General features: G+C 44.8%; 1 long non-coding RNA gene and 1 other non-coding gene across 2 annotated transcripts; one reads left to right on the forward strand and one right to left on the reverse strand.

Moving 5' to 3' along the window:
• Positions 1-159: 159 nt before the first annotated feature.
• On the reverse strand, positions 160-17298 carry LOC124264578. The gene is made up of 3 exons (XR_006895172.1): positions 17262-17298; positions 14566-14578; positions 160-322 (listed from the first exon to the last, which is right to left on the reverse strand). It is a non-coding gene; the product is annotated as an uncharacterized LOC124264578 (long non-coding RNA).
• Positions 17299-23306: 6008 nt separating this feature from the next.
• Trnam-cau lies at positions 23307-23378 on the forward strand. Its single transcript has one exon. It is a non-coding gene; the product is annotated as a tRNA-Met (tRNA).
• Positions 23379-25911: the final 2533 nt, after the last annotated feature.

The raw sequence follows: 25911 nt of genomic DNA on the forward strand, positions 1-25911 counted from the left end.
TACAGTCATGTGACTTATCCTAGATCACATGATCTCAATCTAAATATAGCTAAAGCATTTGACCGCAACAGTGGGGTCTGATGACTTGGTCAATGTAACGCTGAGTTGTGACCCCATGTCCTCGACCTTGACCCACATTCTGGAAGCACATTGGTCCAATTCCGGCCCAAATCATGACACTAGGTCCACCCCATGCATCCCTTTCCAAAACATTTCTGTCAGCAAAACGATCTCCTTGACGTCGCCAAACTCTGACCCTTCCATCTGCATGGGACACACAAAACCGACTCTCATCAGAGAATATGACACGTCTCCATTCACGCTGACGCCAGTTTTGATGACCCTGTGCCCACTGAAGTCGTGCTTGTCGATGCCGTGGTTGGAGGACAGGACGACGTGCTGGTCGGCAACATCGTAGGTTGTTGGAATGATGACGTCGGATGACAGTGTCACGGCTGATGCGTCGATTATGCGTTCCTATGGTGTCTCGAGCAGTCTGGCTTGCTGTCAGGAAAGGATCTCGCTGGTGTTGACGTGTAATGTGTCGATCTTGTCAAGGGGTGGTGACCCTAGGTCGGCCGCTTCGGGGAAGATCATCTGTAGTCTGCGTTGTGTTGTGTCGATACTGGAGACGGTAGATCGTGGTTATGTTGATATTAAAGTGACGGGCAACATCTTGGACAGACTCTCCAGCTTCCCACCGTCAGATAGCCTGGTTCCTCTCAAGTTGATACCCACTGAAGATGGTAACAACTCGTGCATGTTTGATTGCATGAGGAAAGTGTGTATGATGCTCACATCGGCATTGAAGCGGTGCGTTCTGGCGATTCGTCTTTTTTCTTCTGTTCCCACACTGGCTTTGCAAAACGCAACAGAAAGTGTTAACAACACCATCAACCATCATTATTTACCAACGTTGTTATAATTTTAGACGTCTGAGTTTAATTCTTCCTTTGAGTAAGAAACTTGCGTTTCTTTTGCGTGTGAGTATATATGTTATTACTTTTGTTTTGCTATCGTTTATGTATCATATAATCTCTTCACAGACAGCAACAATAACAATGTAAGTCAGTAAAATTGTTAAGAAAATGTCAAATGTGTGTCTAGGAAATGCTTGAATAATTACATAAGTATTTTAACCTCGTCAATAAAAGAACTGTACTATATTCCTATATATATTCCTATGTCCTTCTGTGAGTGGTACAGAGAAATCTCAAAACTGAGAGCTCGCAGCGTTCGGATATTTGTGCCCCTACTGTTGGTCGGAATATAGGAATACAATCCACTTGATGAGAGATTCACATGGACCATTTCAAGAGTAATTTAAAACACGTCACGGTGTGGTGCAAATCGTATTTTTAGTCATATAAGTAGGGAGGTATTGCGATCTCGAGACTACCAGTTGTCATTTTAGTATGTCACCTAGACTACCAGTTGTCATTTTGGTATGTCACCCAGACTACTAGTTGTCATTTTGGTATGTCATCACGACTACCAGTTGTCATTTTTGGTACGTCAATAGACTACCAGTTGTCATTTTGGTATGTCACCCAGACTACCAGTTGTCATTTTGGTATGTCAATAGACTACCAGTTGTCATTTTGGTATGTCACCTAGACTACTAGTTGTCATTTTGGTATGTCACCTAGACTACTAGTTGTCATTTTGGTATATCACCTAGACTATTAGTTGTCATTTTGGTATGTCACCCAGACTACTAGTTGTCATTTTGGTATATCATCTAGACTACTAGTTGTCATTTGGGTATGTCAATAGACTACCAGTTGTCATGTTGGTATGTCACCTAGACTACTAGTTGTCATGTTGGTACGTCAATAGACTACCAGTTGTCATGTTGGTATGTCACCTAGACTACTAGTTGTCATGTTGGTATGTCACCTAGACTACTAGTTGTCATGTTGGTATGTCACCCAGACTACTAGTTGTCATGTTGGTACGTCAATAGACTACTAGTTGTCATTTTGGTATGTCACCTAGACTACTAGTTGTCATGTTGGTATGTCACCTAGAATACTAGTTGTCATGTTGGTATGTCACCTAGACTACTAGTTGTCATGTTGGTACGTCAATAGACTACTAGTTGTCATGTTGTTATGTCACCTAGACTACTAGTTGTCATGTTGGTATGTCACCTAGACTACTAGTTGTCATGTTGGTATGTCACCTAGACTACTAGTTGTCATGTTGGTATGTCACCCAGACTACTAGTTGTCATGTTGGTATGTCAATAGACTACTAGTTGTCATGTTGGTATGTCACCTAGACTACTAGTTGTCATGTTGGTATGTCACCTAGACTACCAGTTGTCATGTTGTTATGTCACCTAGACTACTAGTTGTCATGTTGGTATGTCACCCAGACTACTAGTTGTCATGTTGGTATGTCACCTAGACTACCAGTTGTCATGTTGGTATGTCACCTAGACTACCAGTTGTCATGTTGGTATGTCACCTAGAATACTAGTTGTCATGTTGGTACGTCAATAGACTACTAGTTGTCATGTTGTTATGTCACCTAGACCACTAGTTGTCATGTTGGTATGTCACCTAGACTACTAGTTGTCATGTTGGTATGTCACCTAGAATACTAGTTGTCATGTTGGTACGTCAATAGACTACTAGTTGTCATGTTGGTATGTCACCTAGACTACTAGTTGTCATGTTGGTATGTCACCTAGACTACCAGTTGTCATGTTGTTATGTCACCTAGACTACTAGTTGTCATGTTGGTATGTCACCCAGACTACTAGTTGTCATGTTGGTATGTCACCTAGACTACCAGTTGTCATGTTGGTATGTCACCTAGACTACCAGTTGTCATGTTGGTATGTCACCTAGACTACTAGTTGTCATTTTGGTATGTCACCTAGACTACTAGTTGTCATGTTGGTATGTCACCTAGACTACTAGTTGTCATGTTGTTATGTCACCCAGACTACTAGTTGTCATGTTGGTATGTCACCTAGACTACTAGTTGTCATGTTGGTATGTCACCTAGACTACTAGTTGTCATGTTGGTATGTCACCTAGACTACTAGTTGTCATGTTGGTATGTCACCTAGACTACTAGTTGTCATGTTGGTATGTCACCTAGACTACTAGTTGTCATGTTGGTATGTCACCTAGACTACCAGTTGTCATGTTGGTATGTCACCCAGACTACTAGTTGTCATGTTGGTATGTCACCCAGACTACTAGTTGTCATGTTGGTATGTCACCCAGACTACCAGTTGTCATGTTGGTATGTCACCTAGACTACTAGTTGTCATGTTGTTATGTCACCTAGACTACTAGTTGTCATGTTGGTATGTCACCCAGACTACCAGTTGTCATGTTGGTATGTCACCTAGACTACCAGTTGTCATGTTGGTATGTCACCTAGACTACCAGTTGTCATGTTGTTATGTCACCCAGACTACTAGTTGTCATGTTGGTATGTCACCCAGACTACTAGTTGTCATGTTGGTATGTCACCTAGACTACCAGTTGTCATGTTGGTATGTCACCCAGACTACTAGTTGTCATGTTGGTATGTCACCCAGACTACTAGTTGTCATGTTGGTATGTCACTTAGACTACTAGTTGTCATGTTGGTATGTCACCTAGACTACCAGTTGTCATGTTGGTATGTCACCTAGACTACCAGTTGTCATGTTGTTATGTCACCTAGACTACTAGTTGTCATGTTGGTATGTCACCTAGACTACTAGTTGTCATGTTGGTATGTCACCTAGACTACTAGTTGTCATGTTGGTATGTCACCTAGACTACTAGTTGTCATGTTGGTATGTCACCTGGACTACCAGTTGTCATGTTGGTATGTCACCCAGACTACTAGTTGTCATGTTGGTATGTCACCCAGACTACTAGTTGTCATGTTGGTATGTCACCCAGACTACCAGTTGTCATGTTGGTATGTCACCTAGACTACCAGTTGTCATGTTGGTATGTCACCCAGACTACTAGTTGTCATGTTGGTATGTCACCCAGACTACTAGTTGTCATGTTGGTATGTCACCTAGACTACCAGTTGTCATGTTGGTATGTCACCCAGACTACTAGTTGTCATGTTGGTATGTCACCCAGACTACTAGTTGTCATGTTGGTATGTCACTTAGACTACTAGTTGTCATGTTGGTATGTCACCTAGACTACCAGTTGTCATGTTGGTATGTCACCTAGACTACCAGTTGTCATGTTGTTATGTCACTTAGACTACTAGTTGTCATGTTGGTATGTCACCCAGACTACTAGTTGTCATGTTGGTATGTCACCTAGACTACTAGTTGTCATCACTGACTGTAAACCTGCCACCGCGACAACCAGACCCACTCTGTATGGACGGCGATACATCACTGACTGTAAACCTGCCCCTGCGACAACCAGACCCACTCTGTATGGCCGGCGATACATCACTGACTGTAAACCTGCCACCGCGACAACCAGACCCACTCTGTATTGCCGGCGATACATAGTACTGGGTTATTGATACGTATGCGATTTCTTGAGGATTGTATGTCGTCTTTAATAGTGATAATTTCATACGACCGTAGTTGTCAGCACTACAAAATGTGTGTTCAACAAAAAGGTCAGGTTCCTCCATTTTCAGTGGCGATTTGCGTGTTTGTTTTAGTCATTTATGCAAGGACAATGGTAAAAGTGGGACCCATCCATTCGTGCGTAACAGTCCTGTACCCGAAACATCCCTCCAAGACCTGTGTGCTGAAGATTTAGACGTAGTCTACCAGTCTCATACATTTGATAAGCGACCACTTTGATTGAGAAACAACACATGCGACGTGGACGTTTGCACAATGAAAGTGTGCACAATGCAGACGTACTTCATTTGGAGCTACGAAGTCACAGGTCTGGAGGAAGTGGACATTACCTTACAGATATATTGTCCCACTACATGCACCCAGCATCCCTCTGTTCTATATTGATCGTATGTATATTTAACTTTAACAGGGTTCAGGCTGCAGCTGCTGAACTTTGACCTCTTTACCTTTTACAAATTGCTGGTGAGTTGTCTGTAATTACGTTAGTGTTGAATACCGCAGAAGTCCATGCTTCTCTCATCTCACGTACATCAAACACGGCGGTTTATAGAGACAATACTGCCCATGTGACTGTAAATTTTAACTCACTCACTCACTCACTCACTTATGTTTGAAACAATTTAGTGAGCGATCTATAAATATTTTGTACCAAGAATGGCATTCCACTCAAGAAAATAGTTCAAGATATGACTTGTATTGAACTAAGAGTCTACTTCAACCAGAAAAATTCCTGTTTATATTAACATCCAAATCCCCTTAGACGTCCATATAATCAATATGGACTTGTATTGTTAGATCTCATGGTAAATGAAGGAGTGAGTGAGTGAGTTTAGTTTTACGCCGCACTCAGCAATATCCCAGCTATATGGCGGCGGTCTGTAAATAATCGAGTCTGGACCAGACAATCCAGTGATCAACAGCATGAGCATCGATCTGCGCAATTGGGAACCGATGACATGTGTCAACCAAGTCAGCGAAACTGACCACCCGATTCCGTTAGTCGCCTCTTACGACAAGCATAGTCGCCTTTTATGGCAAGCACATGGGTTGCTGAAGACCTATTCTACCCCGGATCTTCACGGGTCGGTAAATGAAGGAAGAAACAACATGTCCATGGAAAGATCGAAGAGGTTATGCACATTCAGCTATTAAAAATGAAATTCATTTTACTTGTGTATTTCCATTTTATTGTGATTTGAGAAACAAGTATATACCAAAAGGATATCTGTCAATTATACTGTGTCTGCTTGTAATTTTCTCTCTTCAGAAGAAGACGAATATGTTATATGAAAACTAGTCATATATGTTATAAATGCAAACTGTTAAAGATGTATAGTGTATATCCGAATATGTGAAACCTACTTTATGTAGGTCATTTGTATGTGTGACGGAGGCTTTACATGCAATAAATATATTTTATATGATTTGATTTGATTTCAGTGGCCTACACCTGGGCCATAGTGAACATTTGTTCAAGGGGATGGCCTAAAAGTCGGGCCAAGAAAAGTCGGGCCGGGCCGGGCCACCGGGTAATACTTAAAATGGATTGCAGAATATTAAAACGAAACCTGCACATTTGGGTCGATACTTTTCCTGCCTTCACAAATGCATAGCTTGATTGAAAATATATAGTTAATGGTGAAAAAACCCACACAACAACAATGACTACATACCGAGATTCCCGTAGAAAACACACCGTCTTGTTGTTATGTGTTTTCCTTGATATGTCTATGGGGGGAAGGTTGCTTACTTCTCTTATCGTGTGACATCCTGGGGTCCTGGGCAGGAAGTGACAGTGTTTTAACTGCTTTTCTTTCCTTAATTAAGATATTGGGGTTCCCTAATTAACCTTTATTGTCTCATGCTGAATGAGCACAGGATGTTTATGTTAAAGAGATGTGGATATCGGCGAGTGTCAGTGGGCAAATATGACATGATTATGTATATTAAAAGAAATATTTGAAATCACAACATTTTGTTATATGTTATTAAGGATCAAACAAAGTATGCATTAACAAACACAAATATTCTTATGTGTTTTCATTGTAAACAATACCAGTCCAAATCAGATAGCCAGCGCGTATGCATATGCTTATATTTACTTATACACATGAAACACAAAATGGAATTCTATCTACCTAAATACCACTTCATAAAGTAAAGTAAAAGTTAAGCCCCTTTCTCTCTCCATTCCCAACAATTTAGGGGAAAAAAGTCCTCGGAAAACAAAATCCGCAATCAAAAGTGTTTAGTCTCTGCTCGGCCCGACTTGGCCCGTGCTGTCAAAAACAACCTAAACCTCACACGTGTATCTTGAAATGTGTTTATATCCATAGATTAGTAATATATGTACCTACATACCACTTTACAGAGTCTCAAAGCGTAGTATTTGAAGCAAAAACGTTGCTTAAAGTGAAGCTCTCATTTCTACATATTCTCAACAAAGACACTGTATCACAAGCGTTCGGTCAGCCTTGGCTCGGGCTTTCAAAAACAACTTTCACCGAACACATGTATCCTGATTTGAGTTTAAATCCATAGATTAGTATTATATCTACCTAAATATCACTGTGTGATGTTACAAAATGCCACATGTAAAGAAACCTGCTGCGTTAAAGCGAAGCCCTTTTCTCTCCCAAAACACAACATAGCCTCAATCAAAAGTGTTAAGTCGCTGTTCGGCCCGACTTGGTCCGGGCTGTGAGAAACAGCTTAAATCTCACACATGTATACTGATTTGTGTCTATATCTCTAGAATAGAGTTATATCTACCTAAATACGTCTTTATAGAGTCTCAAAGCGTTGTATTTGAAGCAAACATGTTGCTTAAAGTGAAGCCCTAGTTTCTATACATTCTCAACAACCACACAGTATCACAGTCATGCTTTCGGTCCGGCTTGGCTCGGGCTCTCAAAAACAACCTTAACCCCACACATATGTCCTGATTTGTGTTTAATTCCATAGATTAGTATTATATCTACCTAAATATCACTGTGTGATGTTACAAAATGCCACATGTAAAGAAACCTGCTCCGTTAAAGCGAAGCCCTTTTCTCTCCCCAAACACAACATAGCCTCAACCAAAAGTGTTAAGTCGCTGTTCGGCCCGACTTGGTCCGGTCTGTCAGAAACAGCTTAAACCTCACACATGTATACTGATTTGTGTCTATATCTATAGAATAGAGTTATATCTACCTAAATGCGTCTTTATAAAGTCTCAAAGCGTTGTATTTGAAGCAAACATGTTGCTTAAAGTGAAGCCCTAATTTCTATACATTCTCGACAACCACATAGTATAACATGCTATCGGTCCGTCTTGGCCCGGGCTCACAAAAACACCTTAAACCTCACACATGTATCCTGATTTGTGTTTAATTCCATAGATTAGTATTATATCTACCTAAATATCACTGTGTGATGTTACAAAATGCCACATGTTAAAGAGAAGCCCTTTTCTCTCCAATACCAATCTATGGATTTAAACACATTTCAAGATACATCTGTGAGGTATGAGGTGCGTTTGAGCGCCCGGGCCAAGCCGGACCGAAAGCTTGTGATACTGTGTCTTTGTTGAGAATGCATAGAAAAGACAGCTTCATTTTAAGCAAGGTGTTTGCTTCGAATACTACGCTTTGAGACTCCATGAAGTGATATTTAGGTAGATATAACACTAATCTATGGATATAAACACATTTCAAGATACATGTGTGAGGTTAAGTTTGTTTTTGACAGCACGGGCCAAGTCGGGCTGAACAGAGACTAAACACTTTTGATTGAGGCTATGTTGATAATGGAGAGAGGAAAGGGCTTCACTTTAAAGAACCAGTTATCTTTACATGTTGCATTTGATAACATTACAAAGTGATATTTAGATAGATATAATACCAATCTATGGATTTAAACACATTTCTAGATACATCTGTGAGGTATAAGGTGCGTTTGAGCGCCCGGGCCAAGCCGGACCGAAAGCTTGTGATACTGTGTCTTTGTTGAGAATGCATAGAAAAGACAGCTTCATTTTGAGCAAGGTGTTTGCTTCAAATACAACGCTTTGAGACTCTGTGAAGTGATATTTAGGTAGATATAACAGTAATCCATGGATTTAAACACAAATCAGGATATATGTGTGAGGTTTAAGGTGCTTTTGACAGCACGGGCCAAGCCGAGCTGAACAGCGACTAAACACTTTTGATTGAGGCTATGTTGTGTTTGGGGAGAGAAAAGGGCTTCACTTTAACGGAGCAGTTTTCTTTACATGTTGCATTTTATAACATTACAAAGCAATATTCAGGTAGATATAATACCAGTCTATGGATTTAAACACAATTCAAGATACGTGCGTTACGTTTCAGTTGCTTTTGACGGCTCGAGCCAAGCCGGGCGGAAAATTGTGGCCGAGAGTGTTGAGAGTGTGGGGAAGAGATCGTATGATTTAAATGTGGTCATGCTTTAAATACGACGAATAGTGAATTTATGGGGTGGTATGTGATTGGATATAGATGTTTAAACATTTTCGGGCCGACGGAAATGTGTATCGGAATCGGCTGAAGTATTTATACGTTTTAAATCCCGTTTCGTTTAACGATTCCACTTTTAGATGTAACGTCGGTCAGCCAGTTCACAGGCTTCTCGTCTTCCTGGGTTTTAGCCGATTTACTCGTAATAAAGTTATTATGGTACGCGTTTGTGGCTTCCGATTGATCATTATTATCCCGAGTGCATGTTGCATTAATTAATTGTAGGCATGGTTTTCGTTAATTGGTTTATTAGCCAATAATAGATTTGGCCCGCCTTGGCCCGGCCCGGCCCGACTTTTAAGGCCATCCCTTGTTCAAGGCAGAGAGGAAAAGGCATAGAGTATGGCTTGGAAAATTTCAACGCTTTGCAGGACACATTCTGCCCTCACACTTACTTGATGAAAGGGTGTTTTTGTGTAGCGTAGATAACCTTTACATACACAAAGGGTGGATCTACTGGATGTAAAGTTATAGTTTTGCTTTTCAAATGCCATATTGAGAGAAATGTTTGCCTTTGATACGCCGATCTGCGTACATCAAAAGGTGCTCGTCAAAGTTTCTAAGTATGGTGAACCTGAACCATTTCACGATGGACATAACAAAGGTGAACCACACATCATGACACTTGTGCAAGGTAGCACTTCCACGGTGTCCTGGGTACCTCCTCACCTTCATCGATCGTGCAACCGTGTTTATCTTCTGCAACCAACTGATATGTCGAACGTAACACCCAGTGTTTGTAGTTTCACTAAACAGACACTAAGGCCCTTACAACCTTGGACAACGTAGCAATTACATCACTGCAACACTGGTTTTGCGTTTATGTCATAAAATACCCCAAGGCACTGTTTTTAAGCAACTTCTTGTTTATCTAACCTGACGAAGGAACCTGAATTAGCCCTGACACGTCACGAAGGACAATAGAAAGGAAACTTTTACCCATAAAGCGCGTGATGGGTTCATGTTCGTCCAACTTGTAAAAGGTTTTCTTGTATCGTGTAGTGTATACATCTAGGAAACCGTTCTTCCAAACAATAAGAGTCTAGGTAAATTCATGAACACCGCTTTTGAAAATATGTTGTACAACTTACAACAGGGAAAATTATTTAATAGTTCAACGACGGAGTAGGAATAATGGATTGTGGTTAATTGCCTGTAACAAACAACGATAAAGGTGAGCCGTTAGTAGAAGGATGTACTGCAATCACGTGACACGGTCGCACCTGAGAAAGTTGTTATTGTGTGCTGAAATGTACTCGATTCGTAAAAGTTGAAAAAGAATATGTTTGAACTACTCCTGCTTGGAATCATATGCATGGCCTTATATGAAGCACAGAGCCAACACCATCTCCATTGAACCCCAATACTTGCTCCTAAACCACAATGCTCGCTCCTGAACCACAATGCTCGCTCCTAAACCACAATGCTCGCTCCTGAACCACAATGCTCGCTCCTAAACCACAATGCGCGCTCCTGAACCCCAATGCTCGCTCCTGAACAACACTACTCGCTCCTGAACCACAATGCTCGCTCCTGAAACACAATACTCGCTCCTAAACCCCAATGCTCGCTCCTAAACCACAATGCTCGCTCCTGAACCACAATGCTCGCTCCTGAACCACAATGCTCGCTCCTGAACCACAATACTCGCTCCTGAACCACAATGCTCGCTCCTAAACCACAATGCTCGCCCCTGAACCACAATGCTCGCTCCTGAACCCCAATACTTGCTCCTTAAATGTTAAATGATAAAGACGGTGCAGTGATAGTCTTTCATTAGCAGTCAACGAAACATGTCCACCAGCATGTTACTCTGAGAATATGAAAGACTATGTCGGATGTCAAACGATTTGGGGAACTCTAAAACAACCTACGACTTCAAATATATTTGCAGATTTTAAACATTTTAAACGTCTGAAGAATGAGGATAATTTTAGAATGCCAATCAAATTTCTAGAATGTCAATCAAAGAGGTCATTTTAAAAGTCTGTTTGACATTCCTGGAGATCTGGATGAGAATGACGGTGATGGTGTCACTACCAGAGAAACCGATAGGTACAGCCATAATGTAACATAACATTAGGTGCACCAGACTGTCCGATCTAAAGAGGAAATATTACAAGCTATAGCAGAAATGAAAATCACATGCTTTCGGCATTGCAGAATTCTTCAAACTTGCAAAATACTGTGTTGTGTCATAAAGGAATCTGTAATTATCTACTGCTTAGCCTGCAGGTGTACTGGCATTTCTTATACCAGGCACATAAAGGCGATACTTGCTGGCGAACAACTACAGAGGGACTACACTGTTAGGTATCATGGTTCCTGCAGCAGTACTGGGCAGAAGGTGAGTTACTGGGACAACAGTAGTGGATATACTGTACAACTCAAGCAGGTGTCTTTAAGGCTTGAGTACCATTGAGGTTTGATGATATATACTTTACAAGCAGGTGTCTTTAAGGCTTGAGTACCATTGAGGTTTGATGATATATACTTTACAAGCAGTCGTCCAACGTAACGGGTTTAAGAGACAGGGAAATATATGCAATTACGAAAGCATGACTGACTGACTGAGTTCGGTTTTAAGCCGCTTTTAGCAATATTCCAGCAACATCACGCCGAGGGACACCAGAAATGGGCTTCACACATTGTACCCATGTGGGGATTCGAACCCGGGTCTTCGGCGTGACGAGCAAACGCTTTAACCATTAGGCTACCCAACCGCCCCACGAAAGCATGACTTTAAGAAAGCATGACCTAGTATATAGACCTAAATTACGGAACGTGTTTATAGATTATGTAATATCTTTAACATTTCTCTGTTGTTCAACTTGTTTGTAATGGAACTAGCAACTAACATAGAGTCTTCCTGGGGGTCTGTAATCCAATTCCATCCTGAGCTGATCAACCTGCGGTTACTGTTGTTTGCAGAAGTGACTATCTTGATATTCCACACAAGGCGCATCAATACTCTCAAGTCTTCCTACCATGAATTCTGAAGCGGATCGCTGATATAAGTATAGACGGTGTTTCTATTATGCTAATAGTTGCGATATAACCTGCATTTATGTTCACATGACGGATAAACACAACAAACCAGACAATGAACTGATAGATCTGCCGCAGTATTGGGGAGTCCAAAACATTCTCCGGAAAGTTGGTGGGGTTTCCACTGGGTAGCACGTCCTGGGGTAATGTCCCTTCGCTGGTCGATGCTGGTGTAAAGAGGGCAACAGCCGTGTGCTGATGAGGAGTGAGTGAGTGAGTGTGGTTTTACGCCGCTTTTAGCAATATTCCAGCAACATCACGGCGGGGGACACCAGAAATGGGCTTCACACATTGTACCCATGTGGGGAATCGAACCCGGGTCTTCAGCGTGACGAGCGAACGCTTTAACCACTAGGCTACCCCACCTCCCTGCTGATGAGGAGCCTAGCCTACCTGACTGTACCAGGATCAACCGAACACTCTTGTACTCATGTATTTTAATCCGTAAGTAATAATATGCCCGACGATTAATTTGGGCGCTTATCCAGTCAAGTATTTTTCCCAAAGATGAGATATTTTTTACGTTTGCACATTAGTTATGACGTCTCATCTCACATTACATCTCAGATATGCATGTCCAGATGAGCTGCTGTCAACACCCGGTGTCCAGGCTGACGTGGACCCGATCTTGGTGTCACGTGTACAGCATAACGGTGGCATACATCAGGGCTAGCTGTACGGCCGACTAAATCACACAACTCAGGGAATCCAGTCTTAATTCAACTTACAAATGTTTCATTTTATAAATTAATTCAATATGTAAACAACTAGATTTTCAGGTTTTATTTCATATCGTTTTAATGTTGAAGACCATCGATTTGATAAAAGCTGCTTATTTTTCACGGCGATGACGTGTCACACACAAACCACGTATAGCCACTTAACAACCACTTGGATTGGTTATTGTGTTTGGAAGATGTAAAATATCGATTACCAATGCAGGTCAATACACAAGTATAGATGATGTGTACATGGAAACAGTATCTCGGATATTCCCTGGTCTGGAATGTGTTTCGGTGCCACATTATCGGAATACCCCATTTTTCATCAAGTGATATATCAGCCCAATAATCGTTTTAAGCGTGTTTCTTTTGTAGTCGTTTCTTTTGGTTTTTGTCGAATTGAATTAAACAATGCCTCCTGTGATATTTTTTTAAGGAAAGTACTGTTTACAGAATTTGTGTTTGATTATCTATTGGTAACATTATAGGTAGCAAGAGGAGGTTTTGTACCATATGTAGTTTTCTCCAAACCTCTTGTATTGTGTTAAGAGGGGTTGGAATGAGGTGGTTATGTTAGGTCTGTATCTGCTGTCAAGGTGATGTTGCATGCAAGTTATAAAACCTTCAGATTTTAACCTTTCCTGAAGATGCCGGCATGAGTTATCCACTTCTGTGTCATTGAGCACATGTCTGATAAAACAGCTTCCTTTCAGATTTGAGCTCAAATGGGATTCAGAAATACAAGTGACAAACACATCCGAGGTTTCTAGCAAAGTGACGTCATAGGCATCAGTTTATTGAGGACCACATCCATCCTATACTTTATATCCAACATATTACTGTATACGTGTATATTTTACAGGGAAAATGTATAATCAGGGAATATGTGTAAAGTCTGATTCACTCAGGGAATATACATAATGACTAAAATTTTCAAGAATTATACATATTCCCTGGTTTTAGGAGAGTTTTTTTACACATACTCCCTGAAACTGTTTACATATACATATACCGTGTGTTGAATGTTAGGGAGTATTTACTTCAGTATAATACGAGAGCTTGGCCCAAATACATCACGGCCTGGCTACCGGCGTCATGTATTTGGACCAAGCTCGAGTGATCGGATGAAGTAACTGCTTTTGTACCCATATGTTGCATTCAAATTTAGAAATCTGCGCGGGATATTTGAATTTAAAATCATGTTTGGGACTGCCCCCATGTCTTGTCCAGAGTGAGATAATACTATAGACGACATTACACTGTCACAAATAGTTGACGAAATTGAAGGGATGATACAATCGATTCCATCACTCTCTCACAAGCTGCCGATGGAATGTAAACGGAATCTACAAATGGTTGTTGTCTTTCAGAAGGTTTACATCCAATGGAGACAGAAAGTTCTGTTTGTTAAACGTAGGCGCGGCTAAAGTAGCAAAGAGTCAATCATTCAGAGAGTTCTTGTCGAGGGCAGCTCCAGACCGTGGTGTAGCTATACAATACACTATGGCTGAGATCAAGAGGTCCATGGTACAGAAGTTCTATACTGATCACAGAAGACATGCGTACTGAACACACGGGTTGACTGACTTCATCCAATGGCAATGTTATACATGTAGCTGCACGTACATGTATTGTGCTTCCGTCAGCACGGCAGCGGGTCAGCCAGGTGCAGCTCTATGCTGACACGAACCAACTCGACTTGACGAACTCGTCTACACAAGGTACACTTCCAAATAAGGAATTGCATCAGACTTCAGTCATCGTTTCGTCATATGAGACCATGACATTAAACTACATACAATCTCCACCTTAACAGACACACTCAGCGATTCCTAATATTAAGCTAAATAAATGTTTGTGTACAGTTTAAATTCGAATGTAATATGAGGCCATTATGGAAAATGGGTGATAAGACTTAGTGGGCCGGAAGAAATCCTAAATAGCCACCATGAAAGATGGAAAGAATGTGATTAGACTTGGGGTCGACAAAATCCAAGATGGCCGCCATGCATAATGGATTGACTGTGACAAGATTGTGTGCTTCTTTCTGATATGGCCACTCGTGAACAGCAACATCCTCGTTGTAAGTGCTTGGTAGCGGTAATAGTTCTTCCCCTGTGTGGTAGAATGTGTCCACATCACTCCATTGCTGGTGGTAAGAGGCGGCCAAATCGGGCAACCTGTTTGCCGTGGGAAAGGATGATATTCTGGTGGTTGAGGGCATCGGAGCCAGGAACAGTGTTCCTTTTTCACACCACAACACTTCGACCCTGACTTCACCTAGACGGGTAGCAGGAAGAACAAGGATCTAGCATTGGTCCTGCCACTGGCATTATATGCAACTAAATGTTATTTAACTTTTTTAACAGGACGTCCTCAGCCAGAAGGCGGTGGCTCATGGGCCAATCCAGTGATGCTGACCTCCATATAATGTATATCTCCAATTTATTTGTCATTTTCTTCTCATCATGCCACTCCAGCAAGCTGGTTCATCTCGAGACCTATTGACCAACTTGACCGCACATCTGACAATAGTTCTTCAAACAGTCATTGATTCATGAGTTAGATCTGTTGTGATTGAAGCTTATATGACCACTTACCTGCTAAACTAGGGGACTGCTATTTCTAAAGCGGGGCGGTGGTGTAGCCTTGTGTTATAAAGCATTCGCTCGTCAAGAAGAAGACCCGGGTTCGACCTCCTCCCCACCTACCCCACCCCTATTTCTAAAGCGGGCGGTGGTGTAGCCTTGTGTTATACAGCATTCGCTCGTTAAGAAGAAGACCCGGGTTCGACCTCCTCCCCCACCCCCACCCCCTGTTTCTAAAGCGGGCGGTGGTGTAGCCTTGTGTTATACAGCATTCGCTCGTCAAGAAGAAGACCCGGGTTCGACCTCCTCCCCCCTTCCCCCATGGTTACAATGACTGAAACCCATTTCTGGTGTCCCCCGCAGTGATACTGCTGGAATGTTGCTAAAACCAGAGTAAATCTTAACTCACTCACTCACTATTTCCAAGGAGACAGCAATCTCTAAATCGTTTGTCTGTAAGAACATTTGCCACTGAGTTCCTGTTGAGCCAGGGTACGGTGTTTGTGTAATATGTCCGAGGGGGACATTGCCTCGGAGCTTGTAGATCAGGGTGTAAGGGTGGTAAAACGTTTCACCGTCAAGAAGAAGGGTGTCATCCCCAAAGCAAATACAGCTACCTGTTATGTTTCACTGAAATCCGGCTCAATGATACCATCAGCAACGACAGTTTTGAAGAAGATATTCACTCCTGACATTGAACTACTCTCTGTGTCACTACGGCCCGTGAGTTCGGGCAGATATTCACGATTCTCACATATATCCCACCAAGTGCTGACAATAACAACAACAACAACAACGCAGCTGATATCATCTACAATCACGTGTAAAAGCTCACCCGACGCTCCTAAGCTTGTGCTCGGCGACTTTAACGGTGTGTCACTAAGAACAGTTATGCCTCACTATCAGCAAAACGTCAAATGTCCCCCACGCCAACGGAAAACTTATGCTACGGCAATATTAAAGATGATTCCACACGGAAATCAAAAGCTCCTCTTTGTTCGTAAGACTATAACTGTGTTTACCTTGTTCCAGTATATATACAGAGACTGACACGGATTGAATCAAGCAATTACAGGGTTGTTTTGAATGTACGATTGGGACGCATTTTTCGATAATTCATCTGACCCCTGTGCCATAACTGATTACATAACTTTCTGTGTAGACTCAATCACACCGAAGAAGGAAATAACTATATATCCTAACAACAAACCATGGGTGACGGACGAATTGTTAAAACAAACTGACATCCATTCAAAGATATGAAGAAATGTAAGGAAGACTATAAGGACAAATTGGAGCGACAATTCTACCAGGACAACAGTCGTCAGGCGTGATAAGGCGTGAAGACCATGATCGGTCTGCAGAACAAGTCATTACATATCAAGGTTGCAGACGACCGGAAGTACGCTGAAGATCTAAACCAGTTTTATTCAACAGACGATACCTTTGACTTCACGGACCAGCGCAAAACTGTCATAGACGGTATCATACCGGACAACGAGGATGCTATCACTATTGCACCAGAGATAGTCAAAACCCAGTTTTCCAAGCTGAATATACAGAAAGCATCAGGACCTGATGGACTGGATGGAATTGTCCTCCAATGATGTTGTGATCAGCTGGGCCATGTGTTAGTCGACTTTATCAACTTTCGTACCAATATATGGAAAACCTCAAAAGTCATCCCCGAGCCTAAGAAAAGCAACACATCTGGATTGAACGACTTTCGACCAGTTGCCCTCACGTCCTTAGCCATGAAGTGTGTTGAAAGGATCATGGTAAATACTCTGATATTTTCGGTGGACACCTCCTTTCACTGTGGACTGAGCAATTCTTGATTAACCGATCCCAATACGTGAATCAGCCAAACTCATCAACGATGTACACTAATACTGGAGCACCTCAGGGCTGTGTCATTTGCCCGTGATTTTCATTCTATACACTAATGATTGTCGAAGCCAAATGTTGTGAAAACAAATGAACTTCTTGTGGATTTTACCTGTTGAAATCAAGAGTGAATCTGTCGAAATTGTAACACAGCACAAATATCTTGGCAGTATTATCAACAATAAACTACAGTAGTGTGCAGCGTCTCCCTGGCGCCTTTTTCAAGATGGCGGCGCCCATAGGGCGCCGCCATCTTGGATCAGTCACTTCCGGTCAGGGGGAGATCACTCGGGTTCCGGTTCCGGTGCTTCCGGTTCCGGTGGGTGCGCACGCATCGCGATGGCGTCACGTCCGGTTCCGGTGGTTGCGCGCGCATGACGATGACGTCACCTCCGGGCCAAGATGGCGGACGCGGTTCAAGATGGCGTTCCATCCGGTGGGATCGCGTGAGATCTCGCGAGATCTCGTGGAGTCTCGCGGTATCTCGCGAGCGTAGACGCCTTTCAAGATGGCGGAACGGACGAGCGGCGGACGGGACGGGACGGAGAGGGAAGGGAAGGGAAGGAGAGGAAAGGAGAGGGAAGGGAGGGAGAGAGGGGGTGAGGCGGACACGATGGCGTGGCTAGACAAGTGTTAGTGTGTGTGTGTGTGTGTGTGGTTAAAACAACATTGGATGTAGCATTCTTTCGAGCCAGGTGGGTGGCCCTGAAAAGGGCCGTTGGTATGAGTGGGTGAGAGATCACCGAGGTATCTATGGTGGTGATGGTGGTGCACTGGAGGCCGTGCTGCTGGAATCGTCCATGGGTTCGACAAACTCCAAGATGCGTTGAAGTAGAGAGTACATGGTGTCTATGCGATCTTGAACGAGGAGGACCTTGTCATGGAGTAGAGCCAGTAAATGTTGGCTTTCACGTTTACTCACTTTCTTTGGCGGTTCACTTGGCTGGTAGGTGGGGGGAGCCGGACGTTTCTGGCCCTTGTTAGAGCAGTTCATACTCTTATGGTCCTCTTCACCACAGTGACGACAGGGATGTGGACAGGCGTAACTGAGATGACCTTCGTTTCTTCCACAGTTGTAGCAGGTGTTGTTATCGTGCTTGTTGTTGTCCTTGGTCTTCTTGGGACATACGTAATAGCGATGACCTTGAGCACCACACTCGGTACAGGTCACCTTGGGACAGTGTAGATAACTGTGGTCATCTGTTTCGCACAGGCGGCAACGGAAGGAGGCGGAGGCGGAGGCGGGAGACGACTGCATGCTTCCAGTTTCAGTGAGCAACTGATGAGGAGTGCTGGAAAACCTTGAATTTATATAGCTGGGGTTGATGACGTCACTTTGACGCCTCTGGTTCGCACCGGTTGCATCCGGTTCGCACCACTCTCCTCCTGACTCAACAGGCTAGTGTGACGTCATGGGGTATGACATCATTCCTATAAATAACACATGAGCTCATGGTGCGCACTGGCACGACCTATTGTGACGTCATAGGGTGACGTGATGTATATAAACCAGGCTCAGCGTGGCTCTGACCAGTTCTCACCATGTCGTCACCACGAATGAACGAAGATGAACTTGAAGAGGAGCCTGTGCCCTACGAGTTGGAGCGGACGACTCAAAAAAACAACCAAGAAATTCCGGACTGGTACCCAGCGCTACCACCTGAAGTTCAACCCTGTTTGGCTGCAGCGTCAACAGCCTGAAGACCTTCCCGTCGTTCTCAGAGAACAGTTTGATGCCGTGTTAGCAGATTTGAGAGACGATGTGGGTGGCCAGGATGGTGATCGCGTGGGATTGGCCCTGGAACACCCCGCCCTGGATACAGACATTCGAATCACGTTTCGGCGGATGGGTGACCTCCAGGGGGAACACATCATGGGCGAAGTGGAAAAAGTACAACAAAGCAACCACGACTTACATATCGATGACACCATGGACATTTTCTTACTGCATGTAGAGGATCCTGATCGTATCGGTGAGGGACACGGCAGGGCAACACACCTCGTTGGCTTAAACGCTTTCCTGGAAAAGAAACAATGCATCGTTCAAATCAAGAATGAGGATCAGCTCTGCTTTGCCCGTGCCCTGGTCGTGGCCAGTCACCACGAACACCAACCCGATCCTGTGACCAAAGAATGGACCAAGGAATGGAAATACCTGTGTGACCATCGTAAACCAGCGCAACTGAAGGCTGCCAAGGGCTTGTTTCGCCAACTCAAGATCCCCGAAGGTCCTTGTACAGGGCGTCCCACGTGGGAGTTGTTCAGTCAACGTTTGGCCCCTTACTATCAGCTCAAAGTCTACTCCCAAGAGGTGATGAATCGTCTCCTGTACAAGAGTGAAGTGGCTCAACCCACCAAGATCCTTCACCTCTATCATCACCATCACCATTACGATGTCATTACCTCCATGCCTGCTTTTTACAGGTTATCCCTACTATTGTGAAACGTGTGACCAAGGCTACGCCCACGCTGAAAATCATCGCTGCACCCGAGACTTTCAATGTTACTGGTGTCAATGTCTTGGATACTGTGGCGACGTGGTCAGGGGAGGGCTCTCCTGTCTCCAATGTGGCGGGTGGTTCCGAAACCCTACCTGCTTTGAACGCCATCGGACGGGCCTCCGCCAACCATCCCAGCACCTGCTCCACCATCCACACCTGTCATCGTTGCTATGCCAAAGTCAACGTGAGAAAAATCCAGGGCATGGCCAACCACCAGTGTGGCACGAATTGGGACTGCAAGATCTGCAAAGAACCCTTGAAACCCAACCACCAGTGTTACATGTCCGTCATCGAACCACCGAAACTAAATGAAGACGGTGAAAAAATGGATGAAGACAAAGAACGGCAACAGCGTCAGTTCATCTTCTATGACTTTGAATGTACTCAAGATCAAGGAACTCATGTTCCCAACTTGTGTGTGGTGCATCTGGGATGTGGAAAATGTATTTCCGAGGCTTCGGATCAGTTGTGCGACAAGTGCCCCTGGCGTAAGGAAGGAGAAGGGCCTAGCCGTATCAAAGTGTTTCGGGGATCGACGACCTTGAAGGACATGGGCGACTGGCTGATGTCCCTGGTGGAAAAGAAAGAGAAGCAGAAGAAGAAACGTAAGGCATCCCAGCAGCAGCAGCCGTCAGGCCGTGCCTCGAAACAACCCAAACTGGTATCACCAGAACCCGATGATGAACGATGATGATGAACAACAAGACAACGACGACAAAGAACAAGACGACGAAGACGACATTTCCCCTACCCTCGATGATGACGACGTGTTGGTCATTGCTCACAACTACCGAGGGTATGATGGACACTTGCTCCAACAGTACTTCCATCAACATCTCGTGAAAGCACCCCAGGTCACACTACGTGGGAATCACATCTTGCAGATGACCGTGGGACGTCTTGTTTTCAAGGATTCACTCAACTTCCTCACGATGGCTCTGAAGCAGTTTCCAAAAACGTTTGCCTTGACGGAACTCAAGAAAGGCTACTTCCCTCACTTCTTCAACACCGAAGCTCACCAAGGCTATGTGGGTCCTTATCCTCCCGTGTCTACTTACGATCCTGACAGCATGTTTCCTGCCGAACGTAAAGCTTTCTTGGCCTGGTACGATGCACGGGTGGCTGAAGGGACTGTGTTTGATCTGGATGAAGAATTGTTGACCTACTGTCAGAGTGATGTGGACATTTTGCGTCGAGGCTGTGCTGCATTCCGCAACATATTCATTCAACAGAACAACGTGGACCCTTTCTATGAAGCAGTGACTCTACCCATGGCTTGTATGCTCACCTTCCGAAAACAGTTTTTGGAACCCCGTACCATCGCCATCCTACCTACTCAAGGTTATCGTCCCCAGCGTCGCTACTCGCTTCAGTGTCTCCACTGGCTCAACTGGGTCATGCATCAACACCCTGGGGTTCACATCCAACATGCTCGGAATGGTGGAGAAGTAGGCTTTGACTGTGCTGACGGAAGTCGTTACATGGCAGATGGCTACGACGCCAAGACACGTACCGTGTACGAATACTTGGGCTGTTTCTGGCATGGATGTACTCGCTGTTACAAAACGGACCGATGTGAACGCCATACTAGCTTGGGTACCACCCCTTGGGAACGATACCATCATACCATGTACCGCCTGGGTGTGTTACGTCAACATCCCGACATTGACCAAGTGGTGACCCTCTGGGAATGCGATTTTCTGAAACAGCAGAAAGACAACGGTGATCTGAGAGCCTTCCTGACTACCCTGCAAGGACCCCATGCCTACATGCCTGACCCGTTGGATCCTAGAGATGCTTTCTTTGGAGGTCGTACCAACGCCACCAAACTGTACTACGAAGCCAAAGAAGATGAAGAAATCAAATATGTGGACGTTTGCTCGCTGTACCCTTACATCTGCAAGTATGGTACTTTTCCCGTGGGACACCCCGAGATCAAAGATCATCCTCCCGTGTCTGACTTGTTTGAGCTCCACGGCCTGATCCAGTGCCGAGTCTTGCCACCCACCGACCTCTATCATCCTGTTCTTCCTTACAAGTGTCAAGGCAAACTGCTCTTTCCGCTGTGCCGTACGTGTGCTGAAGAGCAGTTGGATGCTCCCTGCCCCCACGGGGATGAAGACCGAGCATGGATCGGTACCTACGTCAGCAAAGAGCTTCAGTTTGCTGTTGAAAAGTGTGGCTATCAAGTGCTTCACATCTTTGAGGCTTGGCACTTTGACACGCTTGCCACCTACGACCCTGACACCCAAGAGGGAGGACTGTTTGCCAAGTATGTCAACAATTTCTTCAAGATCAAGCAAGAGGCCAGTGGCTACCCCGAAGGTTGTCCAGACCCAAGCGCCTACATCCACGAGATACAGCAGAAAGAGGGAGTCACCTTGGATCCTGCTCGCATTCACAAAAAACCCAGGACTACGTGCCTTAGCCAAGGCCTGTCTGAACAACCACTGGGGCAAGTTTGGTCAACGCGTTGGGTTTGCCAAGACGGAATATATCAGTTCCCCTGAGAGGTACTTTGCCCTCCTCCGGGATGAGCGTGCCGTGTGGTGAAAGACATTAACATCATCAATGAAGACCTCATCTGTGTCACTCATGAACCTCAGGCAGACTTTCACGACCCTCATCCAGCCCACAATGTGGCCATTGCAGCCTGGGTGACAGCACAAGCCCGTCTCAAGTTGTATTCTTATTTGCAACCGTTGGATCGACGTGTCCTCTATTTTGATACGGACAGTATCATTTACATTCACCGTCCACGAAGTTACAACCCGCCACTGGGAGATACCTTGGGAGAGCTGACTGATGAACTGGGAGGGGGCAACAGCATTCAAACCTTTGTCTCGGCAGGACCCAAGAATTATGGCTACAAGCTACGTCATCCTCAATCTGACGGTAGTGTGGGCATCAGCAAGGTCCGGGGATTTACTTTAAATCACAGGGCGAGCCAACATGTCCACTTTGACAGCATGAAGAACCTCGTCTGTCAGAGGGATCAAGCCAACATCACGGTCCCGTACCCACACCGTATCATTCGCGGAGGACTTCGTCAGGGCAACGTGTTGCTGTCCAAGGACACCACCAAAACCTATCGCTTGGTCTACACCAAACGCCGAGTGCAGTACGACCCCCAAGGCGTCCCCAGGGAAACTCTCCCCTATGGCTATAAAGAGTGAACCCATCCCTCCCATGGACTTTTGATGCAGACATGCTCTGATCGATTGATGTTTAACCCATAAAATGTGATTGCCTTGTTCATTTGTTGTTCTATCATTCAATAAATTGTGATTGTATTGTACTCTTGTGTTATGTCGTCTCTCTCTCTCTTCAGGGCCAGACCTGGTGGAGTCCATGGTCACCCGCAACCCTGTTGTACCCTGTTCTTAGACTCAGACCTGGTGGAGACCACGGTCATGTTTACCATGTCATAGGTACTGGCACAAAAAAAAGGGAAGAGAAGGGAGAGCAGAGTGGCGCAGTGGAAGCGTGCTGGGCTCATAACCCAGAGGCCCGTGGATCGAAACCACGCTCTGCTAACGACAATTTTTTTCTTTCTAGTTTGACGTCACACACCCTATGACGTCATCACGACCCTGCGTGTATATATAAAGAGACGTTTCTGTCAGAGTCATTACAGATTCTGTTGTCTAAGAAAAGAGAAGGATGGAATCCGTTCACTGCAATAGGCTTAGGGAGAATCGTTGTGGTCTCGTGCTCGCTATCAAGCAGGTCGAAGCCGTGGTCGACAAACTGATGACGTTTAAAGTCCTGACCATCCTCATGAAGGCAGAGATTATCGAAAAACCTCGGACCTCCTTTGACCGTGTCAGAGAATTGTTAGACATGCTTCCCCGACGTGGGCCCCAAGCTTACTCCCTCTTCTGCAAAGCTTTGGAGGAATGTGGAGAAACAGAAGCCATGACCTTGCTGGGTCTCAAGACTCCCACGGACAAGGCACAGTCACAAGTGACACTCCCCTGGTTATTCTTCTATGGAATCCAGTCACCGTTCAGCAACTTTCATCCAGCTGTGTTTACCTTGGATGGTGTTACATTTAATTGTGTTGAACAGTGTTACATGTACTCTAAAGCCATGTACTTTGGAGATGACGACAGTGCGACGCCAGCGTATTCTGCACGAGGCTGTTCCAGCAAAGCAAAAACGTCTGGGGCGATGTGTGAAAGGTTTCACTCAAACAGTGTGGGACACGGTCAGTCTGGAAGTGATGACCAAGGCGATCACGGCTAAATTTTCCCAGAACAAGGACTTGAAACAGAGATTGATTCAATCCTACCCAAAGTCGTTAGCTGAAGCTAGTCCCTACGATCAACGATGGGGAATAGGAATGGGTGTATCTCATCCGAATATTGACAAACCCTGGACATGGTCGGGGAAAACAAGTTGGGAAAAGCGCCATGCATCTTCGCGGACACGCTGTTGTTGTTGTGAGTGACGCCATCCATGGGCCAACTCCAATGACGTCATCCATGCACGAGCCACGTGACGTCATCCATGCACGCGCCACGTGACGTCATCCTGTGTATCTCTATAAAAGACTCTGGTCCCATCGTGATTCGTCATCATGCTGTTCACGCTACTCTTTGTGCTTGCCACCTATCTCGAAGAGAGACACTTTATAGAACAGTTCAGAAAAGCCGTGCAAGAGGCCATCCAGAAACAACACGATCGTGACGCCATTTGAAGTGACGTCATTTGAAGTGACGTCATAGCTCGCGCTGTTGGTGTTGCCTATAAAACGCAGGATCGATCGAGCTGGTCATCAGTTGCATCAGTTCAGTCGTTGAAGATGGCATCTCCAGGCAACCTCCCTTCTTCCTTCGTCAACTTGGCTTCGCAGGCAAAGGACCTCGCTTCTGACATGGCCCATCTCCACAACACCATGATGACTCAAAGCCAGTTATACAAGACCAACTACATGGATCTCCAGGACCGCTGCGTGTGATGGAACAAAAGTTGCCGTCGATCATCCGCAAGCTGGCACATATTCAGCCGAAAAAGAGAAACACTGTATGGCATGATGGGTCGCTTCTGTGAGTTGACTGAGGAAGACTATTACTGGATGGCGATCACCAAGACCACTTGTGTATCCTCTCCGACAGCCAACAGATCGCGGTCCTCGCTTGATCCTCATCGGTATCAACGATGCTTATGCCAAGGAAAATGCAGGGGAGACCTTCCTCAACAAGCTGTTCCACATCGTGTTCAAGTTGAGGAATGGACGTCCTATGACCTATGACCATGGTGTACTGTACAGCAAGCTGCTGGCCAAACTCCAAGTGAAACTCTGGCCTCACCCACCCAGCTATGATCTTCGATATGCCACCTGCACTCTACCTTTGTTCTCCAATGATCCAGAGGTCACCGACATGACGCCAAGCCCGTGCCTCGAAAAGAATACCTCCCAAGACCACGCCTGCCAAGACTTCTCCAAAGAAGAAGAAGAAGAAGGTCTCCACCCCACCCTTCCCAAAAGCCCACCAAGATGACATCACCTCCCCAGGGGACCCTGGCCACGACTTCTCCAAAGAAACAGAAGAAGGAGGCCCCCACCAAGACAGTCACCAAGAAGACGTCCCCTCCCAAGACACTCACCAAGAAGACACCCCCCAAGCCTAAGAGTCTCAAAGCACCCCAGACTCCAAAGAAACAGTTGGAGATGACTGACTTGTGGGAGAGCGAGAAGGGTCAAGGGATCAGTCCTGGGGCTATCAGAGGGGGAGAGTTACCTCCAGATCTGCAAGACTTGTATGATCTACTCCCGATGGCTATCACCATGGAAGCAGAGCAGACAAGGGCAGAGCAGAGAGTGAGAGCAGAGAGGGCTCCAGAGACGACTTCAGTGACGGCTCCAGAGACAGATCTGGTGGTGACTTCAGTGACGGCTCCAGAGACGGATCTGGTGATGGCTTCAGTGGCGGCTCCAGAGGAGGAGCCAGAGACTTTTGCCGACATTCCCATGTTTAACGATGAAAACCATTTTCATCCCGGTCAAATGGACTTTTTACGGTGTTCGACTTGCAATCCCAATGATCACCTGAACTGGTGGTG

This window comes from Haliotis rubra, unplaced genomic scaffold (genome assembly GCF_003918875.1).
Source record: "Haliotis rubra isolate DU_JTF1 unplaced genomic scaffold, ASM391887v1 Scf1207, whole genome shotgun sequence".
Classification (NCBI taxonomy): Eukaryota; Metazoa; Mollusca; class Gastropoda; order Lepetellida; family Haliotidae; genus Haliotis; species Haliotis rubra.